Genomic DNA, 16,775 nt, shown 5'->3' with positions numbered 1-16,775 from the left:
ATACACAAACACACACACACACACACACACACACACACACACACACACACACACACACACACTACCCCGGTCTTAGCAACCTCCCCTATCCCCGGGGCCTTGTTAGAGCAATAATCACCCCTGATTTCCGGGAATAATTTTCACCACTGTGTGGGAGCAATCTGCGTGCATGTACATTCATTTGCACATTTCTGGATAAATTGTGTGTGTATTTGTGTGTGTCCCTTCTAATGGAAGCTGCAGGTTTAGAGCAAAAACCAGGCCGATGGTGATATTTTATATCTATGCAGCACATGGCTCACTCTGGTTTTTGGCTGGAGCTTTACTCATGTTTATGCTAGTATAACGTTTCTGTGGTGGATGTTGTGCTTCTTTGTTCAAGGTTGAATGAATATTTTGTACTTCCACTGTAAATATACTACTAACTTGACTTCACCCATGTGAAGGACTGTAATATTGGCTTCTTTTAATGTTGGTTGTACAGGAATTCAATCACAAACTGTCTGACCTGCCTCAACCCTGTAATGATACACTATCTGAGTCCCACTGTTTTACTCCACAGAAGCAGACTGCTGGTATTGTAACTGACTTTGTTGAATGTTTGTGCCATCATAAATCAAAACCCACCACTGTCAGACAAGCCAATATTAAATGTCAAGACCAAAGCAGTTTATATCTGAGAATTATAGATGAACAGCTCTGGTCCAGGGTATTAGGTGACTGCAGAGTATTAATACACAACGCATATAAATTCAACTTTAGGATATCACATTTGCTGAGGCTGCTGTTCTCGCTCCCCCTCAGTCGTTCTTGTGTCTTTCATTGGGATTTGCTGAGCAATTGGCACCTGGATTGCATTGTTCAGTTTTACTAGAAAGGCTTTTAAAAGCTGCACAAAGCAGATTTGCACATGGGCAACTCCAAATGGCAGTGAGGGGTCATGTGGAGGAGAGAGGTGCAAGATCTAATGGTGGTGACTGAGCCATCACTGCCATTTAGTTGTGAGTGGCCATAACCTTTGTCAGATTTCACTTTGAGAAAATAGGCAACTGGAGCAGAAATGCTAATAGTTAGCCCATTTTCCACTATGTTGTATAACCTTTTGAGGTTGTTCTTTGCCTTCTTAGAGAGCTTCATCTGGGTCAGGAACTATTGCTAATGTGGGCCCATTTTGACAAAACCATATTATTGTCACAGTGCAGTACAGTATGTTTTTCATTACAAAGGCTTGCTAAAGAAAGTGCATTGGATGTCTTCTAACAATACTACAAAATATCTGCTGCAAATCACTACAGCCTTTCTCTTTTCTTTCTCTATGCTAATAAGCAGAGATGTTCCGATACTGCTTAAAACGCTGGTATCGGTATCGGGAAGTACTGGAGTTTATGCACCGATCCGATACCACGAAATAAAGCCCTAAAGAAAATCTACGTTAAAGTAGTTTGTTTATGTTATGTATGAGTTTAACCTGAGCCAGGCCGACAACAAAGATAGAAATAATATCACATCCATACAGGGATAGTAGTGTCCAGTTGTTAAAACATAATAAAATATGACACACTGGTATCAGATCGGCAAGTTCAGGTATCAGAATCGGTATCGGGAAGCAAAAAATGGTATCGGGCCATCTCTGCTAATAAGTGAAGAGGCCTGTCATTACTATCCTGGATTTATATTTATATTTCTGTTTTTTCTCAACCTTGTTGATTACCTAAAATGTTTTGAAATAGGGAATCGGATTTTTATTGCTGTTAGTTCGGTTTTATGTCTTCATATTCTTCTGTCTATATTTCTTTTTCTCTGTCTGGCGATATTTCAATATTTTACCCCATGCTGTCTCTGTCTTTCTCTCTTATCCAGGGTAGACTGCTCCTCCTACCTCTTTCACAGCCTCTCATTCTCTTTTGCCCTTTCTCTTCTCTCTGACCCGCTAAAGTGAGATCCCATCATGTTTTTCCCATCATGCTCTCCTCCCACCCTGCGGTGAGGCGGTGAACCCCCGGCCGGAGGTATAAAGGACATGATTTACAAGGCCCCTTTCACAAACAAAAAAAGGGAAAAAAACATTAAATGAAAGATCAGTTTTCCAGCACAGTAGTCTTATGCTTCATTGCAGGTCTTCAAAGTTTTGACTTGAAATATGCACAGTACTCCGGCACCAACACGGTGTGGTCCAGTTTTGTGAGGTTGCAAAAGTGCCACAATGTAATTCCACGGGAGAAGAAAACAGTGATAAAGCGGTTTCAGTTTTCTCCATGTGTGTTCTGTTGACATGTCTGGATGGAGCGACAGGGAGATCCAAATGAGGGAGGAAGTGGGAGCAACAGTTAAGCATTACGGCCCAAGGCTGCGGTATTGACACATTGTAATTTTCAGTTTTAAAAGAAAGCATGCAATGTAAAGTCCCAATTAAATGAAGTCTGGCTTTTTCATCTTGTTAGCCAGTTGTTCATACAATTTAAAACTGATGGTGGTTGTGGAAAGCTGTCGTCAAAGAATGCTGTTGTTTTAAATTAGCCCTTGCTAAACTTGAAAGAGGGGACAGTTAGCAAAGTGTGATGCTGCTGAGCTGTTAGGAGTAAATCAAAACATTTTGGATTGGATGTTATTGACGCTGTCAAAGTATACAAGTGTGATACGCATATCAACATTTCTCAAAAGCATGAGTACCAGGACTGGATTTCTGATTCTCTGCCACACAGATATTTTGACTGAAAAACATTGCACAATGGCTGTTCCAATCAAAAATATTTTGAATTACTGAAGCAAGACACCATTTGTTATTACTCCAAAATAGTACTTATTTTAACCGCTATTTTCCCGGAAAATTGTTTCCCAGAAACATGTCTGCATCTTTTTCAGAAACCACCTGTTTCATACTGTTACATACAATTGTACACCCTGGGAGCTTTCCAGCATGACTATTGACTATGGCCAACAGAGCAGAGTCAAGTTGATCATACAAAACCTCTAATTGCGATATGAAACCACAGATGTGACACTACAGAGTCAGTTAGGGGTTTGACTAAGCCTATCACTGATTCTATAAAGTGCTTTAAACCCAGAAGTCTGGAAATTAAAGCATCAGGCTTGTGGCTGGAAAGTCACCAATTCACATCCTGGACAGAGTTAAGAAGAAAAATCAACAGAAGTTTCCAGTCCCTAAGCAACCGAGACATTTTATTCCCAAATGGTCTGATGGAACAGGGCCATAGTCAGACTGTGTTTACACTGGAAAGCTCCCAGGTGATTGTGACAGAAAATGTAGAACTTCCCCAGATTTTACTTTGATATAACTGGCTAATGAAGTAATAAAGTGAATGAATGGAGTGAGAATCTAACCTTTAAATGCTGAATTTATTAAGTTCTGTTATTTTGCCTCCTGCCACAAAATGGTGGCTGCACTTCATTGAGGCTTTTTTTTAAAGAAATGTTCCATATACAATTTACTTTTTTTTTTAAAACTGAAAACCTGTCCTGGGCTGCAGTGGTGATGGCTGTTAGACTCAACAGAAATCAGAAGTATTGGCATTTAGTCACTTATTGTTATGGGTTGGTGTGTTTTATCTTATTTTGGTAGTCTGTTTCTGTTCTGTATTTTGCTCAGTTTCCTGTTTTATTTTGATAGTTTGGTTTTCTGTCTTGTCTAGTCTGGTTTTACTTTATGTCTTGTGTTTTCCCGCCTTTTTTGATTGTTCTGCCCAACCCTAATGTGTTTCACCTGTTTCCCAGCCCTTGTGTTACCTCGTTACCCTGTGTATTTAGTTTTTGTGTTCCCCTTGTCCTGTGTCAGATCATTGTGTGTGTCTTGTAGCCAGTTTTGCATTCCCGTGTGTTTTGTCTCCAGTTTGTTTGCCTTCCCTGTTCGTGTTTTACTTGTACTTTGTTTTTGGATTCCGTTTTTGCCTGCTAGTTTTCCAGGACTCCTTTGGTTTTGTATACTTTTATTTTTATTAAATCATCTAAAGTTCTTCAGTTTCTCTGCATTTTGGGTGCACGTTTTCTCCAGCTTTCCCTAACACTTATGGGAATCTTACACACATCTTCATCTTTTTATTTGCTATTTTTTTCTTTCAGCAAACAATATTCCCATTGTTTCCCTCTTGACTACAATGAAAATGGCACTATTTTCAAATACCATAGTATACATTGAAACTAACATTAGATGCATTTTGAAGTAAACAAAACAGCAAGACCACTTTGTTTTGTTGCCAACATTTTAAGCTGTCAGCAATCAATTTAAAGTGTATGCGCTGACCTCTCGCTGTAATCTTGAGCACCTACCACTGCATGCACGGCGTTTTAAATGCAGACTTGTGTTTTTGGGGAATCAAACATGCAACCAGTTGGGTATGAGTGGAGTCTGCCAGACAGGTTGCAACATAATCAGAAACACATTGAGTCCTAGTCAACATCTCACCTCTTCTGTCAGTTGAAAACAACTGTGTCCAGACAGACAGACACTCCTCCTGAACCAAAACACTGTCAGACAGTGACGGACAAGGCCCATAAATTTCACCACTGGATGTACACCAGTACATCTGTGCTTCAGCGTCAAAACAAACCCCAAACACCCATAAATAAGGGTTATAACACTTATATAACCACAATAAAGAGTTAAAGAATAAGACATACTTTATTGATCCTGCAAGGGGAAATTAAATTTTTTTCACTTTGTTGTTAGTTATTACACACAGGCCTGAAATACAAACACATGCCACGACCTATACATGCACTAATGGAGAGATGTCAGAGTGAGGGAGCTGCCCATGACAGGCACCCTGCGCACCCCCAAAGGTTTAGGTTTAAACAGGCCTACAGTTGGCAGTGCACAGACCAGAACAAATCCAAAACTCAGAACAAGTTACACACGCAATTTTAATAGTTTAACAACATTTTCTGGGTAATTTCTGTGTTTTTTTTCCCCTCTCAATTCTGATTATGTAATCAAAGGACTACAGTAGGAGTAAACTGTTGGCACTGCTTCTCCTGAACATGATGTGGTAAAACGATTTGTATGTACTGTACACAGAAGCCTTGGCTGGAGGTTGACTCTACAATTTGATTCAATGCTGGTTTAAGAATTAAGGCTAATTATTAACATCAAGGTCAGAACAAAATTATAACGCAGAGGTTTGTGGTGCTAAACAGTAAAGCTAGCGTGCTAAACAGTTGCACACTCAAACTCTACACAGAGATTTCCATTCCATAATTTAAAATTACCAACTAATTATATAGTAAATCTCTTATATGGAAGTTTAGCATCATGTCTGACAAGACGGAAAGATCTCTGTATAGGACACAGACACAGAGAGAGTGATGGTGGATCACTCTATTTTTCCACTTATGCTATCGGTGGATTGGAGGTTGTTATTCTGTCATGTTCTCATGTACCTGAATTGTAAAACCATCAGGGGTTATGTGTATAGGCATTTCCAGGTGTTACCCTGTATTTGATGATGGAACACTAGCAAGAGGCTTGACGATTGGGAGTGAACATTAATAGGGAAACCGATCAATCAAGTATTCTGTTGACTAAAATAAGCCTGGGGGTCAGCGTATTTACAAGGGACTCTGTTATGCAACAGTTATTTACATAGTAACAAAACGGATCATCCAAGAAGAATATAAAAGATGTTATGCCACACACATGTATTATGAAGATGCACCCCCACCCCTGTGCAACTTTACCCTCTGCCTTATATCAACAATATGTCCGTTACAGTAACTCTGCCAGCCTGGATAAAATTGTTTCTGTGTACTAAAGAAAAAAGGAAGGCAGGAGTTGAAAATGGAATTACCAGAGCTTAAAATTTCCATGAAATAGACTAAAATCCTGTGAGTGTCCAGATTTTTCCTAAAATGTATTAAATATAATCTTGCTTATATATATATATATATATATATATATATATATATATATATATGAGGTATATATATAGTATATATATATATATATATATATATATATATATATAGAGCCTACTGGCCGTAGGTCGAAGTCGAACCCAGACCCGCTGCATCGAGGAGTAAACCTCTATATATACCAACTGAGCTATCCGGACGCCCAATAATCATGCTTATATTCATGTTTTGTAATCTTTCACTGAATTTGCATGGGTCACTTGTGTGGTGGCAGGTCTATTTATTCAGAAACCGCGTTGAAACCCCAAGGATACCATGCCTTTCTGGATGTATGATAAGGAACTTGTAAGTGGCAGCCAACTCATTTCTTTTTATGTATCCCGCTTACATATAAAATCTTTGCTTTGACAACCAGTTAAAACTAAAAGTTAAGTGCTAAATTGGTCAAATCTACATTACCAATGAAGGCGACAAATTTAAAATATAACACCTGTAACAGTCATGCATGCAAAACAGTGCAGCTCACTAAAAGGAAGTTAAAATATTGAGTACTGTGGAGCTGCAGTATCAGAATGTAGGAACTGGTAACACTAAACAGCTTGTTTTCAGACTCTTATTGAACAATCCTTCTTAGATGAAGATGAAATGAAAATCATTTTGAAGAACAAGACATTGTTCAAGGGAACATTTGTCCCTTAATCTTTTCCCACATTATATAAGTACTTGATAGCGACAAAACCTGCAGCCGAAAAACAGGCCAGTATGAGGACGGCTGTACGTTGTGATTGTTGGAAGAGAAATTAGTTGGACAGAAGTCGGTCCAGCTTCCAGGCTTCGATACAGATGAGTTACTAATAGTTTGGAAATGAAGGGACAGGGGAGGATATTAAATTATCACTGCAGTCAAAAGAAAACCTCAAAATCTCTGAAGACGTATACTTTTCACCCCGCAAAAAACATCTATCTTAAACTAAAGTCTTCCTTGACTAAAGATGAAAACGTGTGAGATAACTTCACTGGTTCCCAATGCATCTTGATAATATCACTCCAGAGGTATCAAGATAAAATCACTTGAAAATTGCCAGTTTGCTTTAGTTAATATTACCTCACCCCTCTGGCAGATTGTGCCTCCCTTGGAGAAATACGATTTGAAGACTCAACATTACACTGAATGACCTCTCGAGATGGATAGTTTTTGCAGCTCAGGAGAAAGAGAAAACCTTTTTCATTGTCCAGGTGACGCCAACAGATTTATTTATTTTTTATTCTACAATACGCTTTGAATGGTTTCCACAGATATAAAGGTTATATCACTCCCTCAGCATGCTTGAGGATGATGTCAGTTTTAAAATAAAGATGAAAATAAAGCAAAAGTCAAAAGTAAAAAAAGCTAAATTTCCACAGGACTGAGGCGTTGGACAATGATGCTTTGTCGTAAATCGCCTGGTGGCGTATGAAACTCTGGCCAGTTAGTTCTGCAAATCAAAGCCTGATTTACAGGCTGTTGAAGCAATTGGGGCGCACACACACACACACACACACACACACACACACACACACACACACACACACAATAGGCAATCCTCTCACAGTGACACGACTGCACTTACGAATAAAGAACAGAATGAATAAAAATGCAAGAACACATACAGAAACCTTCAGTGAAGATGTGGTTTGGTATTTGACCAGATGTCTGCACAAAGAAGAATTTATAGACTTTCTGTTTTTGTTATTATGTGACGGAAGAATAGCACTGCACAAAAAGTGCAGGCACGTTCGCACACAATCATCAAGTCTCATAAAAATACAGACATTTCTTTATGGCATTATTGAAGGACAAGGGACTTTAATACACACAATACATACATGCACACACCAAAAGAGGCTCTCTCACACACTCCCACACCTTATCGGCTTATAGTAGGTCAGCTAGGAAGATCATCTTGTGTTTCTTGTGTCCCTCTCTGTTCAGGGATTTGCCATCCCTCTCTGAGGAACTGTTAGGTAATGCTGCTCCGCTGCTCAGAAATCCTGCGATTCTTAAGAACACAGCCATACACCAAATGCCGAAAAAAACTATCAGGAGCACCTGCTGTTTCGATGAGCCTGGCTGACTAGGTGAATCCAGGTGAATCTTCTGATCCCTCATTCCGCTCACCCAATAAATGGCCTTCTTCCCTCCCTGGAGAGGTTGAAGAGGGATTTTTGAGCCGTGAGACAATTCATACGCATACATGGATTGTGTCAAAGCAGGTGCAATTCAATATCACAGTCCCCAAAACTGCCAGTTGCAATAAGGGGTTTTGTGTTGGTGACATTTCTTGAGACATTCAGTAATACCTCAGGAGGTACAAGAGAAAGACTATACATGTCACTATAATTGTGTGTAACATTTAGCATTAAACTAACAGCATGGAGTGGTGGTTCTTGGGGGGGGGGGGGCAAGGGGTGGCCAGTGCCGCCCATAATATTAAGCCTCGAACCCCCCCTCTGGCTACATTTTTAAGCCCACCTTTATCCCCAAATAGGGGATATTATTCATGTGCAGTGATAGATAAAATGTAGGTTAACACTGAATGAGTATTCTTGTGTTTATTGTTATATGTGTATCATTATACTTTTGTACAACCAAACCTATGGAGGGTTGGTGGTATGTAACACTTGTGCTTAATATATTTTGTACCCCTAAAATCCCATGTGGCCCCAGCCTGGCCCCTCCATTTGAAGTGGTATAGAACCGCCACTGATGGCATTGCTGTGGCTGAATCATAGACTCTGCTTATAGTGTCTTTGACATCACTTGAAGCTTTGACCACCATTTTTCAAGCTTGTTGCTCTTTGGTTTTGGTTATTTTGAAATTCAAAATTTGGGCAACAGGGTGATGCCTGGGCGGAGCAAAGAATAAATCTTCATGGCTTAATATTGGCGCAGTCTAGGCCCAAAATATGCCTGTGAATGATCTTAAAATGCACATTAAAATATTTCATTGTTTGTATTTTTTGTAGTCATATACTGTAGTTGCAGTGTGTGTGTATGCAAGTATTGCTCCTGTAGATAGTTTTAAACTTTTGGTTTGAAAAAAGGTGCTTTTTCCATCGACCTTTTCATTCATAGGTCAACATGGTTAGGTGTCAAAGGTTCAATCACAGATTTGAACACATGACCTTTAGAAAAAAGTTTCCCCTCATAACTCCAGAAATGCCCGCAACAACTGAGGTCATTTACTTTCTTATTCTAGTGTTGCCAAAGTTGGTTCTGGGCAATTTCTTTTGTAACCTTTTTATGTATTACTGAGAAGTCTTTATGCCAAAAAAAGCATTACCCTTGTTTCATGTTAACATTTTAGGAAAGTTCAAGGGAAAATGGAATACCTAATGTAAGACTTAACAACTATACCTAGAATCAGTTATTTTCCTCTTGTATATGTAAAAAATTAAAGTGAGATAAGAATTACTACTTTTTAATGAGATTTCTGTAACACCATAATCCGTTTCATTCTACCCCTGGTTTCCTGTGACGTCTTGACAGAGTAATAAGGTCCACACTTTTGTTTTTATAGGTGTGAGCAGTTACTGCACAATATTCTGTGTAAATTGCCTTACCAGCCGGTGTGTCTCTCAAGTTTCTCTTATAATGAAATAATGACAGATGTGAGAACCAGAAATCTGACAGCTGAGGGGGCGGGGGTGGGGGGGGGGGGGGGGGGGGATGAGAGGAAGCCTCTGTTTCTCTACCTGCCTGCCTCTGTCTCTTTGTCCGCCTGACACATGCTGGGAGGTTAACGAAGGCAGAAATAAAAGTTGCTGCAGCACCACACAAGACAATGCTGTTTAAATTGCAGCTGTTATCTCACAGCTCTAACTATATGTTTGTTTATATACAAATGTTGCTGAAGGATGCAGTTGTGTGTGTGTGTGTGTGTGTGTGTGTGTGTGTGTGTGTGCGTATAGCGGCATTTGCAAACCCTCATTTGAATCTTCCCCCCTGGAGTGTCCCCCCTTGTTATATTCTTCACTGTTTCATGTTACTAGATATAACAGTGATAACTGGCTGACTATGACGGAATATTAACCGTTTATAGCCCGACAGCGTGTCTTTACAGCAGCATGGCTAACATCAACAACGGAAGCTAAAGTTACCCACAATCCGTCAGGTGTATCTCAACTACGGAGCTGATAGTAGCCCAAAATACACAACACTTGACAAGGACAATGATGATGATGCTCCTCACTGTTTAACATTAGCTGGGATGTTTTTACTTTTACATTTATGGGGACAGAAAAAACACTAAAACTAAGTGTCATGTCACATGCATGATAACGTATACATCCTTTTATTCCAGTGATTCATATTATATTAGATATTCATGAACCTGATCTTCACCAGCAATGCCACACTAGACTAACATAACCTCTAAGTCTAAAAGAAAAACATCAGTCCTAACATTATATATACATCTCCACACTTATAAACAAACAAATTCACCCTCAAACACAACTTATTCAAGATATTTGCTGCATCATTGCGTCTGTGGATATTTCAGCATTTCCCTGTTAAAAAAAACTAAACGGAAACCTTTTACATGTGGCAGTCATTAAAACCAGAACAGTAACCTAGATAGAAACATGGAGAAAGATTCCTTTTATATAACATCAAAACTTTAATACAATAAGATGTGTACATCTGGCCTGCGGAGCGGCCTAGTAGCTGGAAACCGGATCATAACTCAGAGGTTGTTGGTTTAATTCCTTGCAAAGTCTGCTGTCTTTTCTTGCAGATTGCATCAATATATTTAACCCCTTCCTTCTCTCTGAAAGATTTTGAGTTCGAGCTTCTACTACATGTAAGAATTAAACTTTAATCCACTTGATGATAAAACCTGAAGCTGTTTGTTTTCAACATTTGAAACATCTAAATGACAAGTGGTTTGATATGGATATTCTAGATCTAGTTTTCCATTAGAATTGAAATAACACATATGGCATTGCTGTTATAGCACCGTTGTCTGGACCTTCCCTGTCACAATAATTTGAAGCCTGTGTAATTGACATTCAACAGAATCAGACGCCAACCAGTAGGAATAAAAGCAGACTACAGAGGCTGATGAAAAAAGTCCTTAGACATAACTTGACTTGACATGCGTTGCTGTAACTTGGCATTAGTGGGATGGAAATAGTTGTAGTCATGGATGTGATTTTAATCTTTAAATTTAGGACACTGCTCAAAGTCAAGAACTCACAATGATGTCTCTAAAGTTGAGTTTCAGTTGACGAAACCAAACCAGTGAACCAAACCCTTGTTCTCCGATCTTATATTCATTCATTGTTTTCAACAGAAAAGAAGACGGGGCCAGATTTACTAAAAGAATTGCATTATAAACGCAAATCTGCGCTATGGCTTTCATTGAGTTGGCACTCACAATTTGTGTGTATCGAGCATTGGATTTACTAAGGAACCAGAAATGTCTTAACAAAGGAAAGAAAGGTTTAGTTGGAACATGTAGGGATGTTACAGTTCATTGATGGTCAAGTTTAATGAAACTCCCTGTCCATGTGTTACAGTAATCAGATATTGTCTTTAATAATAATAATAGCCTAATTGTTTCATATTTGTTTCTAATAATCAGTTTTAGGTATGCAATGAGGGAAGAGGCCTTGCAAACACCTGCACACAAACAAAACACAGCATGTGTTTGGGCCAGAATGTGTCAAACCTGTGCCTGAACAACTGTTTTTTAAATAAATTATTATTGATGGGTTAGAACATCAGTTGAATATTTGAACCCCAGCTGTTAACTTTCATGCTTACATATACAACTTTAACACTTTATTTGTTGCAATTGATTTTTCTTGAATTTAATTATAAAATGTTGTTGTCAAATCATCAAGAATATCATTATCGCAGATATACCATGAAATATCGTGATATTATTTAGGGCCATATCGCCTACCGCTAATACACATACTGTTCTCTATCTACAAGTTGGTAGTGTCACACACTAGGTGAAATGTCATCTTCTGTGACAATGTTTTGATTACACTTGACTCAGTTAAGTTAGTGGACAGATGGTGCAACTGCAAGAGGTTGTAAAGTTACAGCTTTACAAAAAGAGTTCAAATGTAGCACTTGGTGTTGACATAGCTCACACTTAGAATGACACAGCAGCTCCTTAAAGGTACAATATGTAACTTTTCTGCTATAAAATGTCTAAAAACGACCATACCTATGTTATATATTTTTTTGAGTTGTGTAGTTACACTATCCCAAATGTTTCCACCGTGCGTGGCGTCATATAACCTTTCACCATCTAGCTACTCGTAACTTCCGTCAAAACACGGGAACCCAGATGCTACGTTCGAGAGTAATTGTAAATCATACAATGTCACAGAAAAAATTACGGGTAACACGGCTTTTTCTGCCAAAAGGCATCATTTTGTGATTAATTACATGCCACTTTGCAACACAGTAATACAGCAGAAACCTTATTTATTGATACATATCAATATTAATCCAGCTTAATGTTACTACAATGCATGTGCTGGTTGACAAGCTAATGTTAATGCTAGCTAATGCTTGGTGGATAACATTATAGGGTTACAACATTGTTCAATACGCTCATAAAGTTATTAGTAGTATGATTGTTTTGACCATGGATAAAAGCAGCACTGCGCTAACCCACGAATAAGTTCACTAGTAACGTTAACGTTAGCTGTATCGATTCATAGATGCCACCTACGTCACTACCAAATAGAACGCCGCCATATTTACGACCGTTTACGACCGATCTCGCCAAGTATGGCCGCACACACTGCCCATTTGAATGAGAGAGAGAGACAGAGATATCTGGAGAAAATTTTGATTTTAGGCTCTCATCCTTATTTGTTACCCCCAGTTTTCTTTTGTCCATTATTATCTGCCTCAGACTTGCCCCAATTGGCCTTCCACGATGTATATATTTATCTTGTGCATAACCCCTCCCCATACAGTGGGGATAGCTTGAAGGCTTTCAAGAGTACCGATGCTTATCAATATGCCGTGGCTGGATGGGGGAAAGACGTGAAAGTGCGGCATCTGGCCACCAAGGATTTATATTTAATCGTGGGAAATGTAAGTATTATAAAAATCTTACTAGGTATCGAGTTGTTAGCTAGCTAAGTGGCTAACAGCTGGTAGCTTTCCAGCTGTTAGCCACGGTTCACAGCTGGTAGCTTGCTAGCTGTTAGCCACGGTTCATGGCTAGCTGTCATTAATCTGGATAATGTTCTTTAATGTCAGATGTGTACTCATTGAAAGAACATGAAGGGAAGGGAAACGAGGCGATTGTGACTTTATGTTAACAGTTTGTGGTGGGTTACTCTGGTCATTGTTGATGTCAGTGCTGCTAGTGAGCACTTCAGCTTTCTATTATGCTATCCATTACAGCAATAGTAGGAGAATTAGCCTTTGAAAAGATATTCACTATTTAATAGTTTGTTCTTCACTTAACAGGTCCATCATTCACAGGCTCTTAACACTAAGCCAACATGGCCATGGGTAGTGGTGCAGGAGGCAGGGACTGTCGTCATGGCACACTGCACTTGTATGGCAGGGCTGGGAGAAGTGTGCTCCCACGCCGTTCTCACTCCTAGCTGCTGTTGAGCACAGAGAGGGACAGGCATGCACAGACAAAGCATGTGCATGGGAAGAGCCAAGGCAAAAACTTGTGAAATATGATGAACTATCAAACATCTTTCAAAATAAGGAGAAAGATAAAAAAAACAAGACAAGCACCATCACATGAAAGCATCCACTGATGAGCTCAAGCTGTTTTTTGAACAGCTCCACCACAGTGAAAACCAGGAGGTCATCCCTAAGAAAAGTGTCATTTTGTCAAGTGTAATTTTAGCTACTAACCTACTAACGTTAGCCCTGGCTCACTAGCTAACTGGTCAGCTAGCTACCAATACAGATTGAATCAAGAAAAACGTAATTATGTTGGGGAAACTGCAGCTATTTTATTAGCATGACATGAATAAACGTTACTAAACGTAACGTGAATAAACTTGAATGGGTAAATTCGTCCGTGAACAGATGCATTCTAATCGACGATAGTGTTTAGCAATAAAAACTCCCATAATTCCACATCATCAAATGTCTGTGTTTACAATCCATTGTTTTGGTTGAGAGACCCCTAGCGGCAGAAAGTTACATATTTACAAAGTTACATAAGTATACATATCGTCAAAAATGCAACAATATGATTTTAAATGGTATTCACCCTGCATGCCTTAAAGCACCTACATGGATAATTTAGCTGTAGAGGTATTGCAGTATAGTTCTCTAGTGTCTCTCTAAAAGCTTCCTGGATCAGCGTTCGGAAAACAGGCTGTTATTAATCTATGACAGGATGAAGCGCTGCCATGTGATCTGAATTTATTCTCCACTTATTTCTAGAAGAAGAACTACGCTCGATTTGTTCAAACACAATACTGGACGCTTTTGCAGATGGTTAAATGTTTTTTTGGAAATATCCCGGTTTGGATTAAGTAGAACAAAGCTGGTGTCGTTTTACTTTGAGAAGACAAAGAACATCTATGAAAACAGCCTATTGTTTTGAGGCACGGGTTAAGTTACAAGTATGTTAAATGTCATGTTGAGTTTTATTACATCCCAGTCACTGGCAGGATGTTTGCTATTATGAGTGGATAGGCTAAAGGTCCAACTCCAGTTAACGTATCTCACAAGAACTCTGCTCCAGAGTTTCAGAGCTTTAGGTTATATTTCTGTTTGATCTACAAACAGAATTACATTGGTTTTTAGACAAAACGTTGACAAAACTGTCATAATAATAGACGTGAGAGGAACACAGGGCAGAAAACCCCTCCAGTTGGAGAAGTTTTTGCCCAGTTGCATAAATCTTACTCTAATAGTTTATAATACTTTTTTTCTCTATTCTTTTTGTGTTTCTTAGCAAAAGATAAACCCCACCTAGACTTTTATCATTTTCAGCATATTGCCCCTGTATTAGTTCAACTAGAATGTTATGCAACCATTCAGTTACACAGTTAAGATATTCTGATGGCATCAATTTTTGTTTATAGATAAATTCCTGGACAATCCTGGTGAAAATTGGTGCGGTCTATAGAAAGTCAGTTTCAAACAAAGTGCTTGTTGGATTGCGGGATTGCTCCCCCACACCGTTCTGACATAGGATTTGGGGGGCCTCATCGGACCATTATGGTAACTTTTCAAAAACGATAATCCTACAAGTGATTAGTGATGCAGCGATTAGCCGGATGTGCTAAGAAAGTTAACAGGGGAGTGACTGAGGACTTGAGGAGAGACTGACCAAAACGTGTGCGCTGTTCTACCTTTTTGAACAATTATTGTGTCATGCCCCTCTCTATGATGGCAGGCAGTGGAGGATCCAACCTGGGGATCTTGCCTACCACATTTGCTGCAGTACAAATTACTGTATGCAGCTTTTTTATTTGTAAATTGAAGTGGGAGGCATACCGGGGCAGTGTCTTAAGATAGTTCTTAATAGTTGTTAAGATAGTTCTACAGTTGGCAGCTACATAATGATTTGAAAAAGTAAAATTAGATTGACCCTGTTTCCATTTCTTCACCCACCTTTTCTTGGCTCGTGTTTGTTTTAGCACAGAATACTATTGACATTATGAAGAATTATATACAATGACGTGTTGTTCCACAGAATTTTTCAAAAATAAAGCGTGTTATAAATTTTAGGTCATATAAATTTTAGGTCATAAATATAGAGGGAATGTGAAATTACATTACATGTCATTTAGCTGACGCTTTTATCCAAAGCGAATTATAATTGCTATATATCAGAGGTCGCACACCTCTGGAGCAACTAGGGTTTAAGTGTCTTGCTCAGGGACACATTGGTTGATGTATCGCAGTGGGAATTAAACCCAGATCTCCCACACCAAAGGCATGTGTCATATACACCGCGCCATCACCACCTCCAAATTAAGATTTATTAGTGTGTCTGTCATTCTGAATGGGCAAAATTCCAGAACCAACACAAGACAAAGGACATTGCAGTACGTAGAAAAGCTAATAGTAAGGGAAGTAGTGTTTCTAGTATTTTGTTACCAGCTATCAATATTGTCTGTGTGTACATGTAAACTTAGAGATTATTTCTCTGTGGTAACAATGCTTTTTGGCAATAAATCTTATACCATTGGAAAGCCTGTTTAGTTCCCTTTCAAATGGTGCCCCATTTGTAAGGAAGATGCATTTGTGGGATGAGCAGCAGCGCTGAGTATGTGGGTTGCGCCTATGAAAAATTTGCCAAATCTTCTCTGCCATTGTCAAACGGCTTATTCTGCCATTGACTCGTTTGGTGGATTGGATGATTGAAGTTTGAAGAAACAAGACATATTGGCAATTTAACAATTTATTCATTTCACAAACAGGAACCTCAGTAGCGTGTGGAAGAACCATACACAGCCACAACAGCCTGGCACCTCCTCCTCATGCTGGTCACCAGCCTGGTCACACACTGCTGTGGGATGGGATCCCATTCTTCAACCAGCATTTGTCGCTAAGTCAGCCAACGTGGTTGTGTTGGTCACTCTGGCACTGAACAGCACGCCCAAGCTGATCCCACAAGTGTTCAATGGGGTTGAGGTCAGGACTGCTGGCAGGCCATTCCATCCTCTCCACTCCCACATTCTGGAGGTAGTCTCTGACAAACCCCGCCCTGTGGGGGCGAGAACTGAAGGGCAGTTATGGCAGGACTCCTGGCAGCCCGATGAGACCGGAGATTGGCTGCGTGCAGTCTGTTCTGGATTGTCTGTAGGGCTCCAGACTAACTTTTTTGCCTTGGTTGCACTGGTGCGCCTAACTTTTTTATTTAGGTGCACCAACACAAAATTTAGGTGCACCCAAATTTTTCCTC

This window comes from Sander vitreus, chromosome 10 (genome assembly GCF_031162955.1).
Source record: "Sander vitreus isolate 19-12246 chromosome 10, sanVit1, whole genome shotgun sequence".
In the NCBI taxonomy this organism is placed as follows: Eukaryota; Metazoa; Chordata; class Actinopteri; order Perciformes; family Percidae; genus Sander; species Sander vitreus.
Note: the sequence above shows the minus strand (reverse complement) of the source record.